This window comes from Leuresthes tenuis, unplaced genomic scaffold (genome assembly GCF_036924035.1).
Source record: "Leuresthes tenuis unplaced genomic scaffold, fLeuTen1.0.hap1 SCAF_167, whole genome shotgun sequence".
NCBI classification, from domain to species: Eukaryota; Metazoa; Chordata; class Actinopteri; order Atheriniformes; family Atherinopsidae; genus Leuresthes; species Leuresthes tenuis.
Window position 1 is genome coordinate 43598 of NW_027325521.1, and position 24348 is coordinate 67945.

Below are 24348 nucleotides of genomic sequence, written 5' to 3' on the forward strand. Positions count from 1 at the left end.
ACCGCTAATCTGTTACATGTAAGGCAGATGTCAAATTCACCGAATTAGGATTATTCGGTATTCGGCCAATCGAGCTGTAGCAGCTTTGGTAAAAGAGTATAAGTTGAAGAGTTTGTGAATAAAGGTGTGCGCACACATAGTGAGCTGTAGGAAAATAGGCAGGGAGCAATGCCGGCTGGGGTATATGTTCTTGTATGTTGTCTGACTGTTTGATTTGAATGTGTTGTGTAAGTGTCCTGTTGAATGTTACATGTTTGGGCTTTGACACTTCACTGTGGTTGTTAACTGTGTGGTGTGTCCTGAAATGTTATATGTTTGGGCTGTGTGACATGCTTAATGCTTGTCAGTAGCTACCCCCTTATTCATATATATAGCAACTGACAAAATAAGAAGTCTGGACATACTTTGATAGTAGTTGTAGAAGTATCCTTATTGATAATAGATAAACTAATTCATAGTGATAGAACAGTAGATGAACAGGTGCCTGCACATGTCTCAAGAAAATAAAATGGGTGTATGATTGCTGACGGCAGAGCAATACTGCAATACTGCCAAACTTATGAGTTCTTGTGGCAAACTTGATTCAGTGTCTTGACGTGTATACGCTGTTTCGCTGACTTGATTGTCACAAGAAACAAAGTGTGTTTGATAAGATCCGACCATTTTATTACGGGAGGATCAGTATGTATGGATTCTGATGTGACTGATAAACCCATTCGTATCTTAAGCATAATCTAATACGTGAGACAACGCCCTGGCACACAATCAAAAAAAAAAAGAGAGAGCGGTTTTGTGTCCCCACAGTCCATAATGTAGAAAAGAGAGAAAAAAGCCTTTCTGATTTGGTGTGTGTGCTCACAGTGCAGAGTGTAGAGAAAAGAGAGAAAAGAAAGCCGTTTTGGTGTCACGGGTGTTGTGACTTACACACACACATTTCTGAATTGAGAAAGGAAATTATTTTAGAGGAAGCACTAGAGTTTAGATCCCACATTTGTTGATAGGCATTCATTTATTTCTTCACTTCTGATGAAGTTTCAACAATAAACAACAAACTTTGTATTATGAGAAAGAACCAGACTCATTCTTCAGTAATCCGAAAATAAGCTCTATTTTACGAGTTATGCACGAATTCGGATTCTCCTATAAAACGAATTCCTTAACTCTAACCAAGTTAAGACTGCTTTGTCCTTCATATTTATTCATGTCTAATCAAGTTTCAACGATAAACAACGTTGTACTTTGTAGAATGAGAAAGAACTTCTTCAGCAATAAGCATCTCTCGACATATGACGAAATACAGATTTTGCTATAAAATTAAGTCCTTCTATCAGCCTGACTTAAAACTGTTTGTCCTCCTTATTTATCCACTTCAAATCAAGTTTCAACAATTAAAAAAATTTTGTAGTTTGAGAAAAAACAACTTAATCTTAAGCAATCAGTAGGGTAAGAAAGGGTAAGAAAAGGTGCAAATGCCAACCATACATCACTAAAAGGTGGAGCGGAAGTATTCGGCTGCAAGTAGGTGCGAATGCCTGACAATGTATGATCAAAAGAGGGAGCGGAGGTTTTCGGCTGCAAGGTCTGAATGCCCAACCATAATTTGTAAAAACCGGGGAAGAAAAGGCTCGAAAGCCCGACTATACACCATCAAAAGCGGGAGCGGAGGTGTTCGGCTGCAAGTAGGTGTGAATGTTCGACCATAATTTGTAAAAAGCCGGTAAGAAAAGGTTCGAATGCCCGACTATATATTAACCAAAGCAGGAGGAGAGGTCTTCGGATAAGAGTGGGTGAGAATTTACAACCATAATCTATAAAATGCGGTGAAAAAAAAGGTGTGAATACCCCATAGAACACTAAAAGGTAGAGCGGAAGTGTTCGGCTGCAAGAAGGTGTGAATGTCTGACCATAGTTTGTAAAAAGCGGGTAAGAAAAGGTTCGAATGCCCGAACATACACCATCAAAGGAGAGAGTGGAGGTGTTCCGCTGTAAGAAGGTGTGAATGTCCGACCATAGTTGGCAAAAAGCAGGTAAGAAAAGGTTAAAATACCCGATTGTACACAATCAATAGCGGGAGCAGAGTTGTTCCGCTACTAAAAGGTGTGAAAGTCCGACCATGGTTTGTAAAAAGCGGGTAAGAAAAGGTGCGAATGCCCGACAATGTATGATCAAAAGAGGGAGCGGAGGTTTTCGGCTGAAACAAGGTCTGAATGTCCATCCATATTTTGTAAAAATCTGGGAAGAAAAGGCTCGAAAGCCCGACTATACACCATCAAAAGCTGGAGCGGAGGTGTTCAGCTGCAAGAAGGTCTGAATGTCCATCAATAATTGCTAGAAAACATGGAAGAGAATTTTCGAATATCAAACCGCACATGATCATAAGCGGGAGAGGAGGTGTTTGGCTGCGACAAGGTGTGTATGTCCACCCATAATTAATGAAAAGCGGGCAACAAGTAGGTTTGAATACCCATCATCAAAAGCAGGAGTGGATGTGTTCGGCTACAAGAAGGTTTGAATGTCTGACCATAGTTTGTAAAAAGCGGGTAAGAAAAGGTTCGAATGCCCGAACATACACCATCAAAGGAGGGAGCGGAGGTGTTCCGCTGTAAGAAGGTGTGAATGTCCGACCATAGATGGTAAAAAGCGGGTAAGAAAAGGTGAAATTACCCAACTGTACACAATCAAAAGCGGGAGCGGAGTTGTTCGGCTACAAGAAGGTGTGAAAGTCCGACCATGGTTTGTAAAAAGCAGTTAAGAAAAGGTTCGAATATCCAAACCAAACATAATCAAAAGCGGTAGCAGAGCAGTTCGACTGCAAGTAGGTGTGAATGTCCAGCCATAATTACTCACAAACGGGGGAAGAAAAGGTAGTATTGCCAGACCATACATGATCAAAACAGGGAGCGGAGGTTCAGCTGCAAGGTGTGAATGTCTGACTATAGTTTGTAAAAAGCGGGTAAGACAAGGTGCGAATGCCCAACAATGTATGATCAAAAGAGAGAGCGGAGGTGTTCGGCTGCAAGGTCTGAATGTCCAACCATAATTTGTAAAAACCGGGTAAGAAAAGGCTCGAAAGCCCGACTATACATCATCAAAAGCGGGAGCGGAGGTGTTCAGCTGCAAGAAGGTGTGAATGTTCGACTAAAGTTTGTAAAAAGCTGGTAAGACAAGGAGCGATGTCCCGACATTGTATGATCAAAAGCGGGAGCGGAGGTGTCCAGCTGTGAGTAGGTGTGATTGTCCGACCATAATTGCTGAAAAATGTGTTAGAAAAGGTAAGAATACTGGACCATACATCATCAAAAGCGGGAGAGGTGGTGTTCGGCTGCAAGAAGGTGTGAAAGTCCGACAATGGTTTGTAAAAAGCGGGTAATAAAAGATTCGAATGCCCGAATATACATCATCAAAAGCGGAAGCGGAGGTGTTCGGATGCAAGAAGGTGTGAACGTCCAACCAAAGTTTGTAAAAAGCAGTGAAAAGCGAGAAAAAGCATTTCGTGAGTTCCGCATGATTTGGGATTTTGCTTATAAAATGCATTACTTCACTCAAACTATGTTAAAACTGATTTGTCCTTCATATTTACCATGTCTAGAAATATTTAAACAAAAAAACAACGTTGTACTTTGCAGTAAAAGAAAGAGCAAATCTAAAGTTTCAGGAATCCGAGTATAAGCCTGCTTTCATGAGTTCTGCACGATTTCGGATTTTGCTATAAAATGAATTGCTTTGCTCAAACCAAGTTAAAACTGCTTTGTCCTTCCATATTCATCAATGTCTAGATCGACTTCAACAAAGAAAAACATTGGACTTTGCAGTAGAAGAAGTTGAAATCCATCTTGATAAATATGAAGGACAAAGCAGTTCCCACTTGCCCATAAGAAAATAAGCTTATTCTCGGATTCCTGATCCTGATTCCTGATCCTTCGCTCTTTCTTCTACTGCAAAATACTATGTTGTTCTTTGTTGAAGTCGATCTAGACATTGATAAATATGAAGGAAAAAGCAGTTTTAACTTGGTTTGAGTGAATTAATTCATTTTATACATAAAATCCGAAATCGTGCAGAACTCATGAAAATAAGCTTATTCTCGGATTCCTAAAACTTTTGGCTCTTTCTTTTACTGCAAAGTACAACGTTGTTTTTTTGTTTAAATCTATCGAGACATTGATAAATATGAAGGTAAAAGCCGTTTTAACATAGTTTGAGTGAAGGAATTGATTTTATAGATAAAATCCCAAATCATGCAGAACTCCTCAAAAGGGGCGTATGGCTTAATCACAAGTGTGGTTCTTTCTCATTCAGGGTAGTATGAGGAAGTTTATGCTTGAAATATATGTAGAAATGGGTACATATGAAGGACAAAGCAGTGTTAACTTAGAGTGAAGGAATTCATTTTATACATAAAATCCCAAATCATGCAGAACGTATGAAAAGAAGCTTATTCTCGGATTCCTGATCCTTCAGTTTTGCTCTTTCTTCTACTGCAAAATACAATGTTGTTCTTTGTTGAAGTCGATCTAGACATTGATAAATATGAAGGAAAAAGCAGTTTTAACTTGGTTTGAGTGAATGAATTCATTTTATACATAAAATCCGAAATCGTGCAGAACTCATGAAAATAAGCTTATTCTCGGATTCCTAAAACTTTTGATTTGCTCTTTCTTTTATTGCAAAGTACAACGTTGTTTTTTTGTTTAAATCTATCGAGACATTGATAAATATGAAGGTAAAAGCCGTTTTAACATAGTTTGAGTGAAGGAATTAATTTTATAGATAAAATCCCAAATCATGCAGAACTCCTCAAAAGGGAGGTATGGCTTAATCACAAGTGTGGCTCTTTCTCATTCAGGGTAATATGAGGAAGTTTATGCTTGAAATATATGTAGAAATGGGTACATATGAAGGACAAAGCAGTGTTAACTTAGTTTGCGTGAAGAAATTCATTTTATACATAAAATCCGAAATCGTGCAGAACTCATGAAAATAAGCTTATTCTCGGATTCCTAAAACTTTTGATTTGCACTTTCTTTTACTGCAAAGTACAACGTTGTTTTTTGTTGAAATCTATCTAGACATTGATAAATACCAGCCAAAACTCTGCTGCCGCTTTTGATAATTTATGGTTGGGCATTCTTACCTTTTCTTACCCGCTTTTTACAAATTATGATCTTACATTCACACCTACTTGCAGTCGAACACCTTCTCATCCACTTATGATCATGTGCGGTTGGGCTTTCGCACCTTTTCTTACCCATTTTTCAGTAATTATGGGTGGGCATTCAGACCTTCTTGCAGCCGAAAACCTCCGCTCCTCTTTTGATCATACATTGTTGGGCATTCACACCTTGTCTTACCCGCTTTTTACAAACTTTAGTCGGACATTCAAACCTTCTTGCAGCTGAACCACCTCCGCTCCCTGTTTTGATCATATATGGTCTGGCAATAGTACCTTTTCTTACCCATTTGTGAGTAATTATGGCTGGACATTCACACCTTCTTGCAGCTGAACACCTCCTCTCCTGCTAATGATCATGTAAGGTTTGATATTCGAAAATTTTCTTTCATGTTTTAAAGCAATTATTAATGGACATTCACACCTACTTGCAGCCGAACACCACCTCTCCCGCTTTTGATGATGTATGGACAGGCATTCTTACCTTTTCTAACACATTTTTCAGCAATTATGGTTGGAGAATCACACCTACTCACAGCCGAACAACTCCGCTACCGCATTTGATGGTGTATAGTCGGGATTTCTCACCCTTTCTCATCAGGTTTTTGCAAATTATTCTCTGACATTCACACCTACTTGCAGTCGAACACCTTCTCATCCGCTTTTGATTATGTTTGGTTAGATATTCGAACCTTTTCTTAACTGCTTTTTTACAAACTTTGGTCGGACGTTCACACCTTCTTGCAGCCGAACACCTACGCTTCCGGTTTTGATAGTGTATTTTCGGGCATACGAACCTTTTCTTACCCGCTTTTTACAAACCATGGTCGGACTTTCACACCTTCTCTTAGCTGAACAACTCCGCTCCCTCTTTTGATTGTGTACAGTCGGGTATTTTAACCTTTTCTTACCCGCTTTTTACCAACTATGATCGGACATTCACACCGTCTTACAGCCGAACACCTCCGCTCCCTCTTTTGATGGTGTATGTTCGGGCATTCGAACCTTTTCTTACCCGCTTTTTACAAACCAGGATCGGACTTTCACACCTTTTAGTAGCCGAAAAACTCCGCTCCCGCTATTGATTGTGTACAGTCGGGTATTTTAACCTTTTCTTACCCGCTTTTTACCAACTATTGTCGGACATTCACACCGTCTTAGAGCGGAACACCTCCTCTCCCGCTTATGATCATGTACGGTTTGATGTTCGAAAATTTACTTTCTTGTTTTAAAGCAATTATTGATGGACATTCAAACCTTCTTTTTGATGGTGTATAGTCGGGCTTTCAAGCCTTTTCTTCCCGGTTTTTACAAACCATGGTCGGACTTTCACACCTTCTTGTAGCCGAACAACTCCGCTCCCGCTATTGATTGTGTACAGTCGGGTATTTTAACCTTTTCTTACCCGCTTTTTACCAACTATGGTCGGACATTCACACCGTCTTACAGCGGAACACCTCTGCTCCCGCTTTTGATGGTGTATAGTCGGGCATTCGAACCTTTTCTTACCCGCTTTTTACAAACCATGGTTGGACTTTGACACCTTCTTGTAGCCGAACACATCCGCTCCCGCTATTGATTGTGTACAGTCGGGTATTTTAACCTTTTCTTACCCGCTTCTTACCAACTATGGTCGGACATTCACACCTTCGTACAGCGGAACACCTCCGCTCCCTCTTTTGATCATACATTGTCGGACATTCGCACCTTTTCTTACCCGCTTTTTACAAACCATGGTCGGACTTTGACACCTTCTTGTAGCCGAACACATCCGCTCCCGCTATTGATTGTGTACAGTCGGGTATTTTAACCTTTTCTTACCCGCTTCTTACCAACTATGGTCGGACATTCACACCTTCGTACAGCGGAACACCTCCGCTCCCTCTTTTGATGGTGTATGTTCGGGTATTCAAACCTTTTCTTACCCGCTTTTTCCAAACTATGGTCGGCTATTCACAGCTTCCTCTCCACCATACTTGTATGGTTGGATATTCACACCCACTTGCATCCGAAGACCTCTGCCCCAAATTTTGTTGATATTTAGTATGACATTCGCACCTTACCCGCTTTTGGCAAACTATGGCCTTCTTGCAGCCAAACACCTCTGATCTCGCTTTTGATGATGTAAGGTTGGGCATTCAGACCTTGCTTCACCTGCTTTTCACCAAATATAGTCGGACATTCACACCTTCTTGCAGCCGAACACTTCCGCTCCACCTTTTAGTGTTCTATCACACCTTTTTTTCACCGCATTTTATACATTATGGTCGGAAATTTTCAACCACTCTCATCCGAAGACCTCTCCTCCCGCTTTCTTTAATATATTTTAACTTTAGTCGGACATTCAAACCTTCTTGCAGCTGAACCACCTCCGCTCCCTGTTTTGATCATATATGGTCTGGCAATACTACCTTTTCTTACCCGTTTGTGAGTAATTATGGCTGGACATTCACACCTACTTGCAGCCGAACACAACCTCTCTCACTTTTGATGATGTATGGACCGGCATTTTTACCTTTTCTAACACATTTTTCAGCAATTATGGTCGGAGATTCACACCTAATCACAGCCGAACAACTCCGCTCCCGCCTTTGATGATGTATAGTCGGGCATTCTCACCCTTTCTCATCAGCTTTTTGCAAATTATGATCTGACATTCACACCTACTTGCAGTCGAAAAGCTCTGCTCCCGCTTTTGATTATGTATGGTTGGATATTCGAACCTTTTCTTAACTGCTTTTTACAAACTTTGGTTGGACGTTCACACCTTCTTGTAGCCGAACACTTCCACTCCTGCTTTTGATGATGTATGGTTGGGCATTCACACCTTTTTTTTGCCCATTTTTCAGGAATTATGGGTGGACATTCACACCTTGCAGCTGAACACCTCCTATCCCACTTATGATCATGTGTGGTTTGATTTTCGAAAAGTTTCTTTCATGTTTTCTAGCAATTATTGATGGACATGTAGACCTTCTTGCAGCTGAACACCTCCGCTCCCGCTTATGATCATAAATTGTCAGGCATTCGCACCTTGTCTTACCCACTTTTTACAAACTTTAGTCGAACAGTCACACCTACTTGCAGCCGAACACAACCTCTCTCGCTCAATGATGATGTATGGACCGGCATTCTTACCTTTTCTAACACATTTTTCAGCAATTATGGTCGGAGATTCACACCTACTCACAGCCGAACAACTCCGCTCCCGAATTTGATGGTGTATAGTCGGGCATTCTCACCCTTTCTCATCAGCTTTTTCCAAATTATGATCTGACATTCACCCCTATTTGCAGTCGAACAGCTCTGCTCCCACTTTTGATTATGTATGGTTGGATATTCGAACCTTTTCTTAACTGCTTTTTACAAACTTTGGTTGGACGTTCACACCTTCTTGTAGCCGAACACATGCACTCCTGCTTTTGATGATGTATGGTTGGGCATTCGCACCTTTTTTTTACCCATTTTTCAGGTATTATGGGTGGACATTCACACCTTCTTGCAGCTGAACACCTCCTCTCCCACTTATGATCATGTGTGGTTTGATTTTCGAAAATTTTCTTTCATGTTTTCTAGCAATTATTGATGGACATTTAGACCTTCTTGCAGCTGAACACCACCTCTCCCGATTTTGATGATGTATGGACCGGCATTTTTACCTTTTCTAACACATTTTTCAGCAATTATGGTTGGAGATTCACACCTACTCACAGCCAAATAACTCCGCTACCGCATTTGATGGTGTATAGTCGGGCATTCTCACCCTTTCTCATCAGCTTTTTGCAAATTATGATCTGACATTCACACCTACTTCCAGTCGAACTGCTCTGCTCCCGCTTTTGATTATGTTTGGTTAGATATTTGAACCTTTTCTTAACTGCTTTTTACAAACTTTGGTCGGACGTTCACAATATCTTGCAGCCGAACACCTCCGCTTCCGCTTTTGATGGTGTATATTTGGGCATACGAACCTTTTCTTACCCGCTTTTTACAAACCAAGGTCGGACTTTCACACCTTCTCTTAGCTGAACAACTCCGCTCCCTCTTTTGATTGTGTACAGTCGGGTAATTTAACCTTTTCTTACCCGCTTTTTACCATCTATGGTCGGACATTCACACCGTCTTACAGCGGAACACCTCCGCTCCCTCTTTTGATGATGTATGGTTAGGCATTCGCACCTTTTCTTACCCATTTTTCAGTAATTATGGGTAGACATTCACACCTTCTTGCAGCTGAACACCTCCTCTCCCGCTTATGATCATGTGCAGTTTGATATTCAAAAATTTTCTTTCATGTTTTCTAGCAATTATTGATGGACATTCAGACCGTCTTGCAGCTGAACACCTCCGCTCCCACTTTTGATGGTGTATAGTCGGGCTTTCGAGCCTTTTCCTCCCCGGTTTTTACAAATTATGGTTGGACATTCAGACCTTCTTGCAGCCGAAAACCTCCACTCCCTCTTTTGATCATACATTGTCGGGCATTCGCACCTTTTCTTACCCGCTTTTTACAAACCATGGTCGGACTTTCACACCTTTTAGTAGCCGAACAACTCCGCTCCCGCTATTGATTGTGTACAGTCGGGTATTTTAACCTTTTCTTACCCGCTTTTTACCAACTATGGTTGGACATTCACACCTTCTTACAGCAGAACACCTCCGCTCCCTGTTTTGATTATGTATGGTTTGACATTCGCACCTTCTCTCACCCGCCTTTTACTATGGTCGGCCATTCACAGCTTCCTCTCCACCATACTTGTATGGTGGGATATTCACACCCACTTCCATCCGAAGACCTCCGCCCCCACTTTTGTTGATATTTAGTCGGTCATTCGCACCTTACCCGCTTTTGGCAAACTATGGCCTTCTTGCAGCCGAACACCTCTGATCTCGCTTTTGATGATGTAAGGTTGGGCATTCAGACCTTGCTTCACCTGCTTTTCACCAAATATAGTCGGACATTCACACCTTCTTGCAGCCAAACGCTTCCGCTTTTAGTGTTCTATGAGGCATTCACATATTTTTTTTCACCGTATTTTATAGATTATGGTTGGAAATTCTCACCCACTCTCATCCGAAGACCTCTCCTCCCGCTTTTGTTAATATATAGTCGGGCATTCGAACCTTTTCTTACCCGCTTTTTACAAATTATGGTCGAACATTCACTCCTACTTGCAGCTGAATACTTCCGCTCCACCTTTTAGGTATGTATGGTTGGCATTTGCACCTCTTTTTATACTGATTGCTGAAGATTAAGTTGTTCTTTCTCAAACTACAAATTTTTTTTAATTGTTGAAACTTGATTTGAAGTGGATAAATAAGGAGGACAAACAGTTTTAAGTCAGGCTGATAGAAGGAATTAATTTTATAGCAAAATCTGTATTTCGTCATATGTCGAGAGATGCTTATTGCTGAAGAAGTTCTTTCTCATTCTACAAAGTACAACGTTGTTTATCGTTGAAACTTGATTAGACATGAATAAATATGAAGGACAAAGCAGTCTTAACTTGGTTTGAGTTAATGAATTCGTTTTATAGGAGAATCCGAATTCGTGCATAACTCATAAAATAGAGCTTATTTTCGGATTCCTGAAGAATGAGTCTGGTTCTTTCTCATAATACAAAGTTTGTTGTTTATTGTTGAAACTTCATCAGAAGTGAAGAAATAAATGAATGCCTATCAACAAATGTGGGATCTAAACTCCAGTGCTTCCTCTAAAATAATTTCCTTTCTCAATTTAGAAATGTGTGTGTGTAAGTCACAACACCCGTGACACCAAAACGGCTTTCTTTTCTCTACACTCTGCACTATGAGCACACACACCAAATCAGAAAGGCTTTTTTCTCTCTTTTCTACATAATGGACTGTGGGGACACAAAACCGCTCTCTCTCTTTTTTTTTTTTTATCGTGTGCCAGGGCGTTGTCTCACGTATTAGATTATGCTTAAGATACGAATGGGTTTATCAGTCACATCAGAATCCATACATACTGATCCTCCCGTAATAAAATGGTCGGATCTTATCAAACACACTTTGTTTCTTGTGACAATCAAGTCAGCGAAACAGCGTATACACGTCAAGACACTGAATCAAGTTTGCCACAAGAACTCATAAGTTTGGCAGTATTGCTCTGCCGTCAGCAATCATACACCCATTTTATTTTCGTGAGACATGTGCAAGCACCTGTTCATCTACTGTTCTATCACTATGAATTAGTGATCTATTATCAATAAGGATACTTCTACAACTACTATCAAAGTATGTCCAGACTTCTTATGTTGTCAGTTGCTATATATGAATAAGTGGGTAGCTACTGACAAGCATTAAGCATGTCACACAGCCCAAACATATAACATTTCAGGACACACCACACAGTTAACAACCACAGTGAAGCGTGTCAAAGCCCAAACATGTAACATTCAACAGGACACTTACACAACACATTCAAATCAAACAGTCAGACAACATACAAGAACATATACCCCAGCCGGCATTGCTCCCTGCCTATTTTCGTACAGCACACTATGTGTGCGCACACCTTTATTCACAAACTCTTCAACTTATACTCTTTTACCGAAGCTGCTACAGCTCGATTGGCCGAATACCCTTTGATCCTATTTCGGTGAATTTGACATCTGCCTTACATATAACAGATTAGCGGTTTAGCAGTTTTAATTTAGTTTGAGTGAAGGAATTCATTTTATAGCAAATCCGAAATCGTGAAGAACTCATGAAAGTAAGCTTATTCTCGGATTCCTGAAACTTTAGATTTGCTCTTTCTTTTACTGCAAAGTACAACGTTGTTTTTTTTGTTTAAATCTTTCTAGACATGGTAAATATTAAGGACAAAGCAGTTTTCACATAGTTTGAGTGAAGGAATTCATTTTATAGATAAACTCCCAAGAGTCTGCTGAGAAAAGAGAGTGAATGCGAAGTAGACTTTAACACGGCTATGGGAGCGAGCCGAGTGTGGGCTAACTGGGAGAATTGCTTGAAAGAAACGCGACACCGAATGAGCGGTCAGAACAAAGCCTCAATACGGGATTCTCGTGGTGTTTTTGTTGCTGCCTTGTCTTTTGCATAGAGTAAAAGACAAGGCAGCCATCGAATAGGGCCCGATTGTTCCTAGTTGGTCAGCCGAGGAGCAAGGGGGGGGGGGGAGCAAGCGTCTCAACCAAGCAAAGCTCACCATGGGGAAGGTGGCTATGCCAACTAGCCTGATGCCCTGCTCCCGCAGTGACGGATAATCGTACTCTGGTTTCTCTTCATAACGTACAAGTCTTTCGCCTTTTACTAAAGATTTCTGTGGAGAGCAGCACTAATGAGTTGTTTCTATTTTTGGCAGGCTTTACCTTTGCGGGTGAAGCCCTTTCTGTCTGTGCAAAAGAAATCTTCTTACTGTGCAGAGTGACTTCTCTGAGTAGAGTCGCCTTACTTGTTGCGACTGTGCCGATGTTCGAAGCTGGAGTGCAAAGTTGTTGCTTGAATGGTGCTTGCTGGAGCGTGCGGGAGTGCAAAGTTATACCATTTAAAAGGGCTGAAGAGTGCTCAGTGCAGCGGGTCGGCGACACTCTGGCCACCTTGAAAACCGAGGTTACATCCACTACCAGGGGCAGCCCAAGTTCTGCCGCAAGTGTGGTGAGCATGGGCACCTGGTTGAGGCTTGTACCAAGGTGTTATGTGGGAAGAGCAGAGAAATTGGGCAAACTTTTGGAGAGTGTCCAAATGGCAGGAAATGTAATCTCTGTGGAGAATTAAATCACCTCTTCAGAGATTGCCCTAAATCTTTTGCCAACAAATTAAAGACGGTAAAGCCACAGTCAAGCCAACAAAGAGAAGGACCAAAGGTGGCAGTTGGTGAACAAAGTGAAGAGGTTGACCCAATAAATTCAAACTTCCCGCCAAAAGCTTGGATTGGAAGTGAGGAGCAAAAAGGGGAGGGGTCTGTAGAGGCCTCACCACTCAGTGTTGAAGTCTGTGAGAATTCACAGGCAGAGGGTGGAGCTACGCTAAATGAGGAGGAAGAGCAGACAGGTGAGTCTAGTGAAGATACTCACCTCCCCGAAGGTCAACAGCCAAAGAGGACGGCATCTGAGCCTCTGATTCCCCAGTTGTATCAGAGAAGAGGGGAAGGGTTAGGTCCCTTTCAGACAGTTCTTCAGTGGAAGAACCTAGAGTCTTCCCCTCCGACTCACCAAATGAGGTCTCCTTTTTAACTTCAGCTCTGCAATCAACCCCCAGGGACTCAAAGTTAAATGCAACATTGCGTCAGAGGCCAACACCGAGAGTCCGAAAAGGAAATATAGATCACCCTACTCACTTTTCACCTAAAGAAATGAAGGAAGAGCTAGTTTCCCAAGAAATAACCTGTGTGTAATTTGTTTTGATAACTTAGAAAAACGAAAATGACATACCTACTTTCCTTTATGCTTTTATTGGTTCTCACCTTCTCAACACTAAATGTGAGAAGTGTGAAATCAAAGACAAGAGCCCAGAGTATTTTATCCTTCTTAGACTCCATAAAATCAGATGTGTTTTTAATACAAGAATGTGGACTACCTTTTTTAAAAAACCATAGACAATGGGAGGAAATGTGGCCCCATTTATCGATATGGAGTGGCTCAAATCAAAATAAAAATGATGGTGTGGCCATTCTAATTAAAAATCTGCATGTTATGGTGAAAGGTAGCACAGTGGTGAGAGACGGACGGGCACTTTTAGCACACTTGAATTTTATGGGGCAAGACTTTAACCTCTTAAATATTTATGGTTTCAATGGAAAAAATGAAAGGTATGACCTTTTAGAAGATATACAGCTTTACATGCTAGGGCAAGTACCTTTAGTTGTAGGAGGGGATTTTAACTGTATCTTGAGCAGGAAAGATAGAAAAAGAGCAGGGGTAGATTTTAAAGTGGATAAGACTTCGATTTTACTTCAGGGCATATGCAGGGATTTTAAGCTTACTGACTGTTTTAAAACCATGCATCCCAGAGAGGAGGGCTTCACCTGGTTTAGTCATGATGGCACCAGAGCCTCTCGCATTGATTATTTCTTTACTAGAGATTGCCCACCCACTGATGTTAGATTAACCCCTGTTTTCTTTTCAGACCACCTTATGCTCTCCTTCACCCTTTCACCCCCTTCTGGTGTGACGGTAGGAAGTGGTCTGTGGAAACTCAACTGTTCCCTGTTGGAGGATGAAATCATAGTCAGTCAGTACAGGGAATGTTATAAAGAGTGGCAGACCCTTCAAGACCTCTACGAAACACATGCACAATGGTGGGAAATGTTGAAGGAAACGACCCAGACTTTTTTTAAACAGCAAGGTAAACGTAAAAAAAGGAAAGAGAATAGATGTATGATGGGACTACATAAACGCTTACAGCGCTACTTTAAACTAAATCAGTGTGGCATAGACTTTAAAGAAGAAATCAAAGATGTCAAAAAGGAAATGTCAGTTTCAGCAGAAATAAAGAGTAAAGGAATTTTTGTAAGAAGCAGGGAGCAGGAAATTGAGGAAGGTGAAAAATAAAGAAAGTTATAAATAAAAAGGAGTGTATTCAAAATCTAAAAAGAGAAGATGGGTTTTTAACAAAATCCACACAAGAGATGATTGAAACTGTACATACCTTTTATAGTAACGTGTACAAAGAGAAACCAGTGCACTTGGAAACATCGGCAGAAATCTTAAAATTCGTTGACAAAACCGTAAAAGAGAATGCACACTTGACACAGAATTTTACTGCTTTAGAGTTAAAAAAATGCCTAACAGGTTTTAAGAGAAGTCGAGCTCCGGGTTTAGACGGGCTTCCTGCAGAATTCTATCTGACCTATTGGGACCTTTTATCATCAGACATTTTAGATGTTTTTAAAGATTTTGAAAAACTCGACCGACTGCCTGACAGTTTTAGAGTGGGAATAGTGACTCTACTTTATAAAAAAAATGATAAGACTGACCTAAAGAATTGGAGGCCCATCACACTTTTAAACTTTGACTGTAAACTTTTTAGCAAGGTTTTAGCGACACGGATGTCCTCTGTTTTAGAGGAGGTAATTCACCCAGACCAAACTTGTGCCATCTCAGGGAGACAACTCACCGACAGCCTCGTACTGATTCGAGACATCATTGATTACGCTAGAGACAGAAACACCCGGCTTGTCATCTTAAATTTAGACTTTGAAAAAGCATTTGATCGGGTCTCGCATCAATATCTCTTTCAGGTGTTGCAGCCATCGAAAAGGGCCCGATTGTTCCTACTTGGTGAGCTTTGCTTGGTTGAGACGCTTGCCCCCCCCCCCTGCTCCTCGGCTGACCAAGTAGAAACAATCTATTCGATGGCTGCCTTGTCTTTTACTCTGTGCAAAAGACAACGCAGCCACAAACACCACGGGAACACCGTATTGAGGCTTTGTTCTGACCACTCATTCGGTGTCGCGTTTCTTTCAAGCAATTCTCCCGGTTAGCCCGCACTCGGCTCGCTCCCAGAGCCGTGTTAAAGTCCACTTCGCATTCACTCTCTTTTCTCAGCAGATTAAAAGAAAGTTTCATCTTGGGCTCCCTGAAACTTCCATCCTGCACCGCTGTTTGCTTTTTCACAAGAGCAGAGGAGAGCGCACCGTTCCCAGCGGCACTGCAGTACCGGGTCGAGGCTTGGAGTGAACGGAGCAAGCTTCTTTTTCAACTCCTATTCTTAAAAATCCATTTAATATGTTGTCCTCGTATAGAGGACATATTAAACTGATAAGAAAAGATACTACACTTGATCTTAGCCAAAAGGCCGAGAAGCGATAACTGTCCACTGTTTCAGGTCCGAGGGCCCTTGCTGGCACAATGCGCACTTGTAGCAATGTTCTTTTTATGGCCATAGGTGGCCAGAGTGTCACGTTGCACCTCCGCCCACCCGCTGCACTGAGCACTCTTCAGCCCTTTTAAATGGTATAACTTTGCACTCCCGCATGCTCCAGCAAGCACCATTCAAGCAACAACTTTGCACTCCAGCTTCGAACATCGGCACAGTCGCAACAAGTAAGGCGACTCTACTCAGAGAAGTCACTCTGCAAAGTAGCAAGATTTCTTTTGCACAGACAGAAAGGGCTTCACCCGCAAAGGTAAAGCCTGCCAATAATAGAAACAACTCTTTAGTGCTGCTCTCCACGGAAGTCTTTAGTAAAAGGCGAAAGACTTGTATGTTATGAAGAGAAACCAGAGTACAATTATCCGTCACTGCGGGAGCAGGGCATCAGGCTAGTTGGTATAGCCACCTTCCCCATGGTGAGCTTTGCTTGGTTGAGACGAGAATCCGAGAATAAGCTTACTTTCATGAGTTCTTCACGATTTCGGATTTTGCTATAAAATGAATTCCTTCACTCAAACTAAATTAAAACTGCTAAACCGCTAATCTGTTATATGTAAGGCAGATGTCAAATTCACTGAAATAGGATCAAAGGGTATTCGGCCAATCGAGCTGTAGCAGCTTCGGTAAAAGAGTATAAGTTGAAGAGTTTGTGAATAAAGGTGTGCGCAACATAGTGTGCTGTACGAAAATAGGCAGGGAGCAATGCCGGCTGGGGTATATGTTCTTGTATGTTGTCTGCCTGTTTGATTTGAATGTGTTGTGTAAGTGTCCTCTTGAATGTTACATGTTTGGGCTTTGACACGCTTCACTGTGGTTGTTAACTGTGTGGTGTGTCCTGAAATGTTATATGTTTGGGCTGTGTGACATGCTTAATGCTTGTCAGTAGCTACCCACTTATTCATATATAGCAACTGACAACATAAGAAGTCCGGACATACTTTGATAGTAGTTGTAGAAGTATCCTTATTGATAATAGATCACTAATTCATAGTGATAGAACAGTAGATGAACAGGTGCTTGCACATGTCTCACGAAAATAAAATGGGTGTATGATTGCTGACGGCAGAGCAATACTGCCAAACTTATGAGTTCTTGTGGCAAACTTGATTCAGTGTCTTGACGTGTATACGCTGTTTCGCTGACTTGATTGTCACAAGAAACAAAGTGTGTTTGATAAGATCCGACCATTTTATTACAGGACGATCAGTATGTATGGATTCTGATGTGACTGATAAACCCATTCGTATCTTAAGCATAATCTAATACGTGAGACAACGCCCTGGCACACGATAAAAAAAAAAAAAGAGAGAGAGCGGTTTTGTGTCCCCACAGTCCATAATGTAGAAAAGAGAGAAAAAAGCCTTTCTGATTTGGTGTGTGTGCTCATAGTGCAGAGTGTAGAGAAAAGAGAGAAAAGAAAGCCGTTTTGGTGTCACGGGTGTTGTGACTTACACACACACATTTCTAAATTGAGAAAGGAAATTATTTTAGAGGAAGCACTAGAGTGTAGATCCCACATTTGTTGATAGGCATTCATTTATTTCTTCACTTCTGATGAAGTTTCAACAATAAACAACAAACTTTGTATTATGAGAAAGAACCAGACTCATTCTTCAGGAATCCGAAAATAAGCTCTATTTTATGAGTTATGCACGAATTCGGATTCTCCTATAAAACGAATTCATTAACTCAAACCAAGTTAAGACTGCTTTGTGAGAAAGATGAGAAAGAACTTCTTCAGCAATAAGCATCTCTCGACATATGACGAAATACAGATTTTGCTATAAAATGAATTCCTTCTATCAGCCTGACTTAAAACTGTTTGTCCTCCTTATTTATCCACTTCAAATCAAGTTTCAAAAATTAAAAAAAATTTGTAGTTTGAGAAAGAACAACTTAATCTTCAGCAATCAGTATAAAAAGAGGTGCAAATGCCAACCATACATACCTAAAAGGTGGAGCGGAAGTATTCAGCTGCAAGTAGGTGTGAATGTTCGACCATAATTTGTAAAAAGCGGGTAAGAAAAGGTTCGAATGCCCGACTATATATTAACAAAAGCGGGAGGAGAGGTCTTCGGATGAGAGTGGGTGAGAATTTCCAACCATAATCTATAAAATACGGTGAAAAAAAATATGTGAATGCCTCATAGAACACTAAAAGCGGAAGTGTTCGGCTGCAAGAAGGTGTGAATGTCCGACTATATTTGGTGAAAAGCAGGTGAAGCAAGGTCTGAATGCCCAACCTTACATCATCAAAAGCGAGATCAGAGGTGTTTGGCTGCAAGAAGGCCATAGTTTGCCAAAAGCGGGTAAGGTGCGAATGACCGACTAAATATCAACAAAAGTGGGGGCGGAGGTCTTCGGATGCAAGTGGGTGTGAATATCCCACCATACAAGTATGGTGGAGAGGAAGCTGTGAATGGCCGACCATAGTAAAAGGCGGGTGAGAGAAGGTGCGAATGTCAAACCATACATAATCAAAACAGGGAGCGGAGGTGTTCTGCTGTAAGAAGGTGTGAAAGTCCGACCATGGTTTGTAAAAAGCGGGTAAGAAAAGGTGCGAATGCCCGACAATGTATGATCAAAAGAGGGAGTGGAGGTGTTCGGCTGCAAGAAGGTCTGAATGTCCAACCATAATTTGTAAAAACCGGGGAAGAAAAGGCTCGAAAGCCCGACTATACACCATCAAAAGTGGGAGCGGAGGTGTTCAGCTGCAAGACGGTCTGAATGTCCATCAATAATTGCTAGAAAACATGAAAGAAAATTTTCGAATATCAAACTGCACATGATTTTAAGCAGGAGAGGAGGTGTTCAGCTGCAAGAAGGTGTGAATGTCTACCCATAATTACTGAAAAATGGGTAAGAAAAGGTGCGAATGCCTAACCATACATCATCAAAAGAGGGAGCGGAGGTGTTCCGCTGTAAGACGGTGTGAATGTCCGACCATAAATGGTAAAAAGCGGGTAAGAAAAGGTTAAATTACCAGACTGTACACAATCAAAAGAGGGAGCGGAGTTGTTCAGCAAAGAGAAGGTGTGAAAGTCCGACCTTGGTTTGTAAAAAGCGGGTAAGAAAAGGTTCGTATGCCCGAATATACACCATCAAAAGCGGAAGCGGAGGTGTTCGGCTGCAAGATATTGTGAACGTCCGACCAAAGTTTGTAAAAAGCATTTAAGAAAAGGTTCGAATATCTAACCAAACATAAGAATGAGTCTTTTCCGCTTTAGAATGCCCGACTATAGACCATCAAATGCGGGAGCGGAAGTGTTCGGCTCTGAGTAGGTGTGAATGTCCGACCATAATTGCTGAAGAATGTGTTAGAAAAGGTAAGAATGCTGGACCATACATCATCAAAAGCGGTAGAGGTGGTGTTCGGCTGTAAAAAGGTGTGATTGTTCGACTAAAGTTTGTAAAAAGTGGGTAAGACAAGGTGCGAATGCCTGACAATGTATGATCAAAAGCGGGAGCGGAGGTGTTCAGCTGCAAGAAGGTCTACATGTTCATGTACATTGCTAGAAAACATGAAAGAAACTTTTCGAAAATCAAACCGCACATGATCATAAGTGGGATAGGAGGTGTTCAGCTGCAAGGTGTGAATGTCCACCCATAATTCCTGAAAAATGGGCAAAAAAAAGATGTGAATGCCCAACCATACATCATCAAAAGAAGGAGTGCATGTGTTCGGCTACAAGAAGGTGTGAACGTCCAACCAAAATATGTAAAAAGAAGTTAAGAAAAGGTTCGAATATCCAACCAAACATAATCAAAAGCGGGAGCAGAGCTGTTCGACTGCAAGTAGGTGTGAATGTCAGATCATAATTTGCAAAAAGCTGATGAGAAAGGGTGAGAATGCCCGACTATACATCATCAAATGCGGGAGCGGAGTTGTTCGGCTGTGAGTAGGTGTGAATCTCCGACCATAATTGCTGAAAAATGTGTTAGAAAAGGTAAAAATGCCGGTCCATACATCATCAAAAGCGAGAGAGGTTGTGTTCGGCTGCAAGTAGGTGTGAATGTCCAGCCATAATTACTCACAAACGGGTAAGAAAAGGTAGTATTGCCAGACCATATATGATCAAAACAGGGAGCGGAGGAGGTTCAGCTGCAAGAAGGTTTGAATGTCAAACTAAAGTTCAAATATATTAACAAAAGCGGGAGGAGAGGTCTTCGGATGAAAGTGGTTGAAAATTTCCAACCATAATGTATAAAATGCGGTGAAAAAAAAGGTGTGATAGAACACTAAAAGGTGGAGCGGAAGTGTTCGGCTGCAAGAAGGTGTGAATGTCCGACTATATTTGGTGAAAAGCAGGTGAAGCAAGGTCTGAATGCCCAACCTTACATCATCAAAATTAAGATCAGAGTTGTTTGGCTGCAAGAAGGCCATAGTTTGCAAAATGCGGGTAAGGTGCGAATGTCCGACTAAATATCAACAAAATTTGGGGCGGAGGTTTTCGGATGCAAGTGGGTGTGAATATCCCACCATACAAGTATGGTGGAGAGGAAGCTGTGAATAGCCGACCATAGTTTGGAAAAAGCGGGTAAGAAAAGGTTTGAATGCCCGAACATACACCATCAAAAGAGGGAGCGGAGGTGTTCCGCTGTACGAAAGTGTGAATGTCCGACCATACTTGGTAAAAAGCGGGTAAGAAAAGGTTAAAATTCCCGACTGTACACCATCAAAAGCGGAAGCGGAGGTGTTCGGCTGCAAGATATTGTGAACGTCCGACCAAAGTTTGTAAAAAGCAGTTAAGAAAAGGTTCGAATATCTAACCAAACATAATCAAAAGCGGGAGCAGAGCTGTTCGACTGGAAGTAGGTGTGAATGTCAGATCATAATTTGCAAAAAGCTGATGAGAAAGGGTGAGAATGCCCGACTATACACCATCAAATGCGGGAGCGGAGTTGTTCGGCTGTGAGTAGGTGTGAATCTCCAACCATAATTGCTGAAAAATGTGTTAGAAAAGGTAAAAATGCCGGTCCATACATCATCAAAATCGGGAGAGGTGGTGTACAGCTGCAAGAAGGTCTACATGTCCATCAATAATTGCTAGAAAACATGAAAGAAAATTTTCGAAAATCAAACCACACATGATCATAAGTGGGAGAGGAGGTGTTCAGCTGCAAGAAGGTGTGAATGTCCACCCATAATACCTGAAAAATGGGTAAAAAAAAGGTGCGAATGCCCAACCATACATCATCAAAAGAAGGAGTGCATGTGTTCGGCTACAAGAAGGTGTGAACGTCCAACCAAAGTTTGTAAAAAGCAGTTAAGAAAAGGTTCGAATATCCAACCATACATAATCAAAAGCGGGAGCAGAGCTGTTCGACTGCAAGTAGGTGTGAATGTCAGATCATAATTTGCAAAAAGCTGATGAGAAAGGGTGAGAATGCCCGACTATACACCATCAAATGCGGGAGCGGAGTTGTTCGGCTGTGAGTAGGTGTGAATCTCCAACCATAATTGCTGAAAAATGTGTTAGAAAAGGTAAGAATGCCGGTCCATACATCATCAAAAGCGAGAGAGGTTGTGTTCGGCTGCAAGTAGGTGTGAATGTCCAGCCATAATTACTCACAAACGGGTAAGAAAAGGTAGTATTGCCAGACCATATATGATCAAAACAGGGAGCGGAGGTGGTTCAGCTGCAAGAAGGTTTGAATGTCCGACTAAAGTTCAAATATATTAACAAAAGCGGGAGGAGAGGTCTTCGGATGAGAGTGGTTGAAAATTTCCAACCATAATGTATAAAATGCGGTGAAAAAAAGGTGTGATAGAACACTAAAAGGTGGAGCGGAAGTGTTCGGCTGCAAGAAGGTGTGAATGTCCGACTATATTTGGTGAAAAGCAGGTGAAGCAAGGTCTGAATGCCCAACCTTACATCATCAAAAGCGAGATCAGAGGTGTTTGGCTGCAAGAAGGCCATAGTTTGCCAAAAGCGGGTAAGGTGCGAATGTCCGACTAAATATCAACAAAATTTGGGGCGGAGGTCTTCGGATGCAAGTGGGTGTGAATGTCCGACTATATTTGGTGAAAAGCAGGTGAAGCAAGGTCTGAATGCCCAACCTTACATCATCAAAAGCGAGATCAGAGGTGTTTGGCTGCAAGAAGGCCATAGTTTGCCAAAAGCGGGTAAGGTGCGAATGACCGACTAAATATCAACAAAAGTGGGGGCGGAGGTCTTCGGATGCAAGTGGGTGTGAATATCCCACCATACAAGTATGGTGGAGAGGAAGCTGTGAATGGCCGACCATAGTAAAAGGCGGGTGAGAGAAGGTGCGAATGTCAAACCATACATAATCAAAACAGGGAGCGGAGGTGTTCTGCTGTAAGAAGGTGTGAATGTCCAACCATAGTTGGTAAAAAGCGGGTAAGAAAAGGTTAAAATACCCGACTGTACACAATCAATAGCGGGAGCGGAGTTGTTCGGCTACTAAAAGGTGTGAAAGTCCGACCATGGTTTGTAAAAAGCGGGTAAGAAAAGGTGCGAATGCCCGACAATGTATGATCAAAAGAGGGAGTGGAGGTTTTCGGCTGCAAGAAGGTCTGAATGTCCAACCATAATTTGTAAAAACCGGGGAAGAAAAGGCTCGAAAGCCCGACTATACACCATCAAAAGTGGGAGCGGAGGTGTTCAGCTGCAAGACGGTCTGAATGTCCATCAATAATTGCTAGAAAACATGAAAGAAAATTTTCGAATATCAAACTGCACATGATCATAAGCGGGAGAGGAGGTGTTCAGCTGCAAGAAGGTGTGAATGTCTACCCATAATTACTGAAAAATGGGTAAGAAAAGGTGCGAATGCCTAACCATACATCATCAAAAGAGGGAGCGGAGGTGTTCCGCTGTAAGACGGTGTGAATGTCCGACCATAGATGGTAAAAAGCGGGTAAGAAAAGGTTAAATTACCCGACTGTACACAATCAAAAGAGGGAGCGGAGTTGTTCAGCTAAGAGAAGGTGTGAAAGTCCGACCTTGGTTTGTAAAAAGCGGGTAAGAAAAGGTTCGTATGCCCGAATATACACCATCAAAAGCGGAAGCGGAGGTGTTCGGCTGCAAGATATTGTGAACGTCCGACCAAAGTTTGTAAAAAGCAGTTAAGAAAAGGTTCGAATATCTAACCAAACATAATCAAAAGCGGGAGCAGAGCTGTTCGACTGGAAGTAGGTGTGAATGTCAGATCATAATTTGCAAAAAGCTGATGAGAAAGGGTGAGAATGCCCGACTATACACCATCAAATGCGGTAGCGGAGTTGTTCGGCTGTGAGTAGGTGTGAATCTCCAACCATAATTGCTGAAAAATGTGTTAGAAAAGGTAAAAATGCCGGTCCATACATCATCAAAATCGGGAGAGGTGGTGTTCAGCTGCAAGAAGGTCTACATGTCCATCAATAATTGCTAGAAAACATGAAAGAAAATTTTCGAAAATCAAACAACACATGATCATAAGTGGGAGAGGAGGTGTTCAGCTGCAAGAAGGTGTGAATGTCCACCCATAATACCTGAAAAATGGGTAAAAAAAAAAGGTGCGAATTCCCAACCATACATCATCAAAAGCAGGAGTGCATGTGTTCGGCTACAAGAAGGTGTGAACGTCCAACCAAAGTTTGTAAAAAGCAGTTAAGAAAAGGTTCGAATATCCAACCATACATAATCAAAAATGGGAGCAGAGCTGTTCGACTGCAAGTAGTTGTGAATGTCAGATCATAATTTGCAAAAAGCTGATGAGAAAGGGTGAGAATTGCCCGACTATACACCATCAAATGCGGGAGCGGAGTTGTTCGGCTGTGAGTAGGTGTGAATCTCCGACCATAATTGCCGAAAAATGTGTTAGAAAAGGTAAGAATGCCGGTCCATACATCATCAAAAGCGAGAGAGGTTGTGTTCGGCTGCAAGTAGGTGTGAATGTCCAGCCATAATTACTCACAAACGGGTAAGAAAAGGTAGTATTGCCAGACCATATATGATCAAAACAGGGAGCGGAGGTGGTTCAGCTGCAAGAAGGTATGAATGTCAAACTAAAGTTCAAATATATTAACAAAAGCGGGAGGAGAGGTCTTCGGATGAAAGTGGTTGAAAATTTCCAACCATAATGTGTAAAATGCGGTGAAAAAAAAGGTGTGATAGAACACTAAAAGGTGGAGCGGAAGTGTTCGGCTGCAAGAAGGTGTGAATGTCCGACTATATTTGGTGAAAAGCAAGTGAAGCAAGGTCTGAATGCCCAACCTTACATCATCAAAAGCAAGATCAGAGTTGTTTGGCTGCAAGAAGGCCATAGTTTGCCAAAAGCGGGTAAGGTGCGAATGTCCGACTAAATATCAACAA

General features: G+C 41.7%; 3 non-coding genes across 3 annotated transcripts; 1 reads left to right on the top strand and 2 right to left on the bottom strand.

Annotated features, from left to right (window-relative positions):
* The first annotated feature begins 12419 nt into the window (after positions 1-12419).
* LOC140287883 (U5 spliceosomal RNA) lies at positions 12420-12533 on the top strand. The gene has a single exon (XR_011911833.1). It is a non-coding gene; the product is annotated as a U5 spliceosomal RNA (small nuclear RNA).
* A 3244-nt stretch (positions 12534-15777) lies between these two features.
* Positions 15778-15961, bottom strand: LOC140287891 (U2 spliceosomal RNA). The gene has a single exon (XR_011911840.1). It is a non-coding gene; the product is annotated as a U2 spliceosomal RNA (small nuclear RNA).
* Positions 15962-16269: 308 nt separating this feature from the next.
* LOC140287882 (U5 spliceosomal RNA) lies at positions 16270-16383 on the bottom strand. The gene has a single exon (XR_011911832.1). It is a non-coding gene; the product is annotated as a U5 spliceosomal RNA (small nuclear RNA).
* Between the last annotated feature and the right edge of the window lie 7965 nt (positions 16384-24348).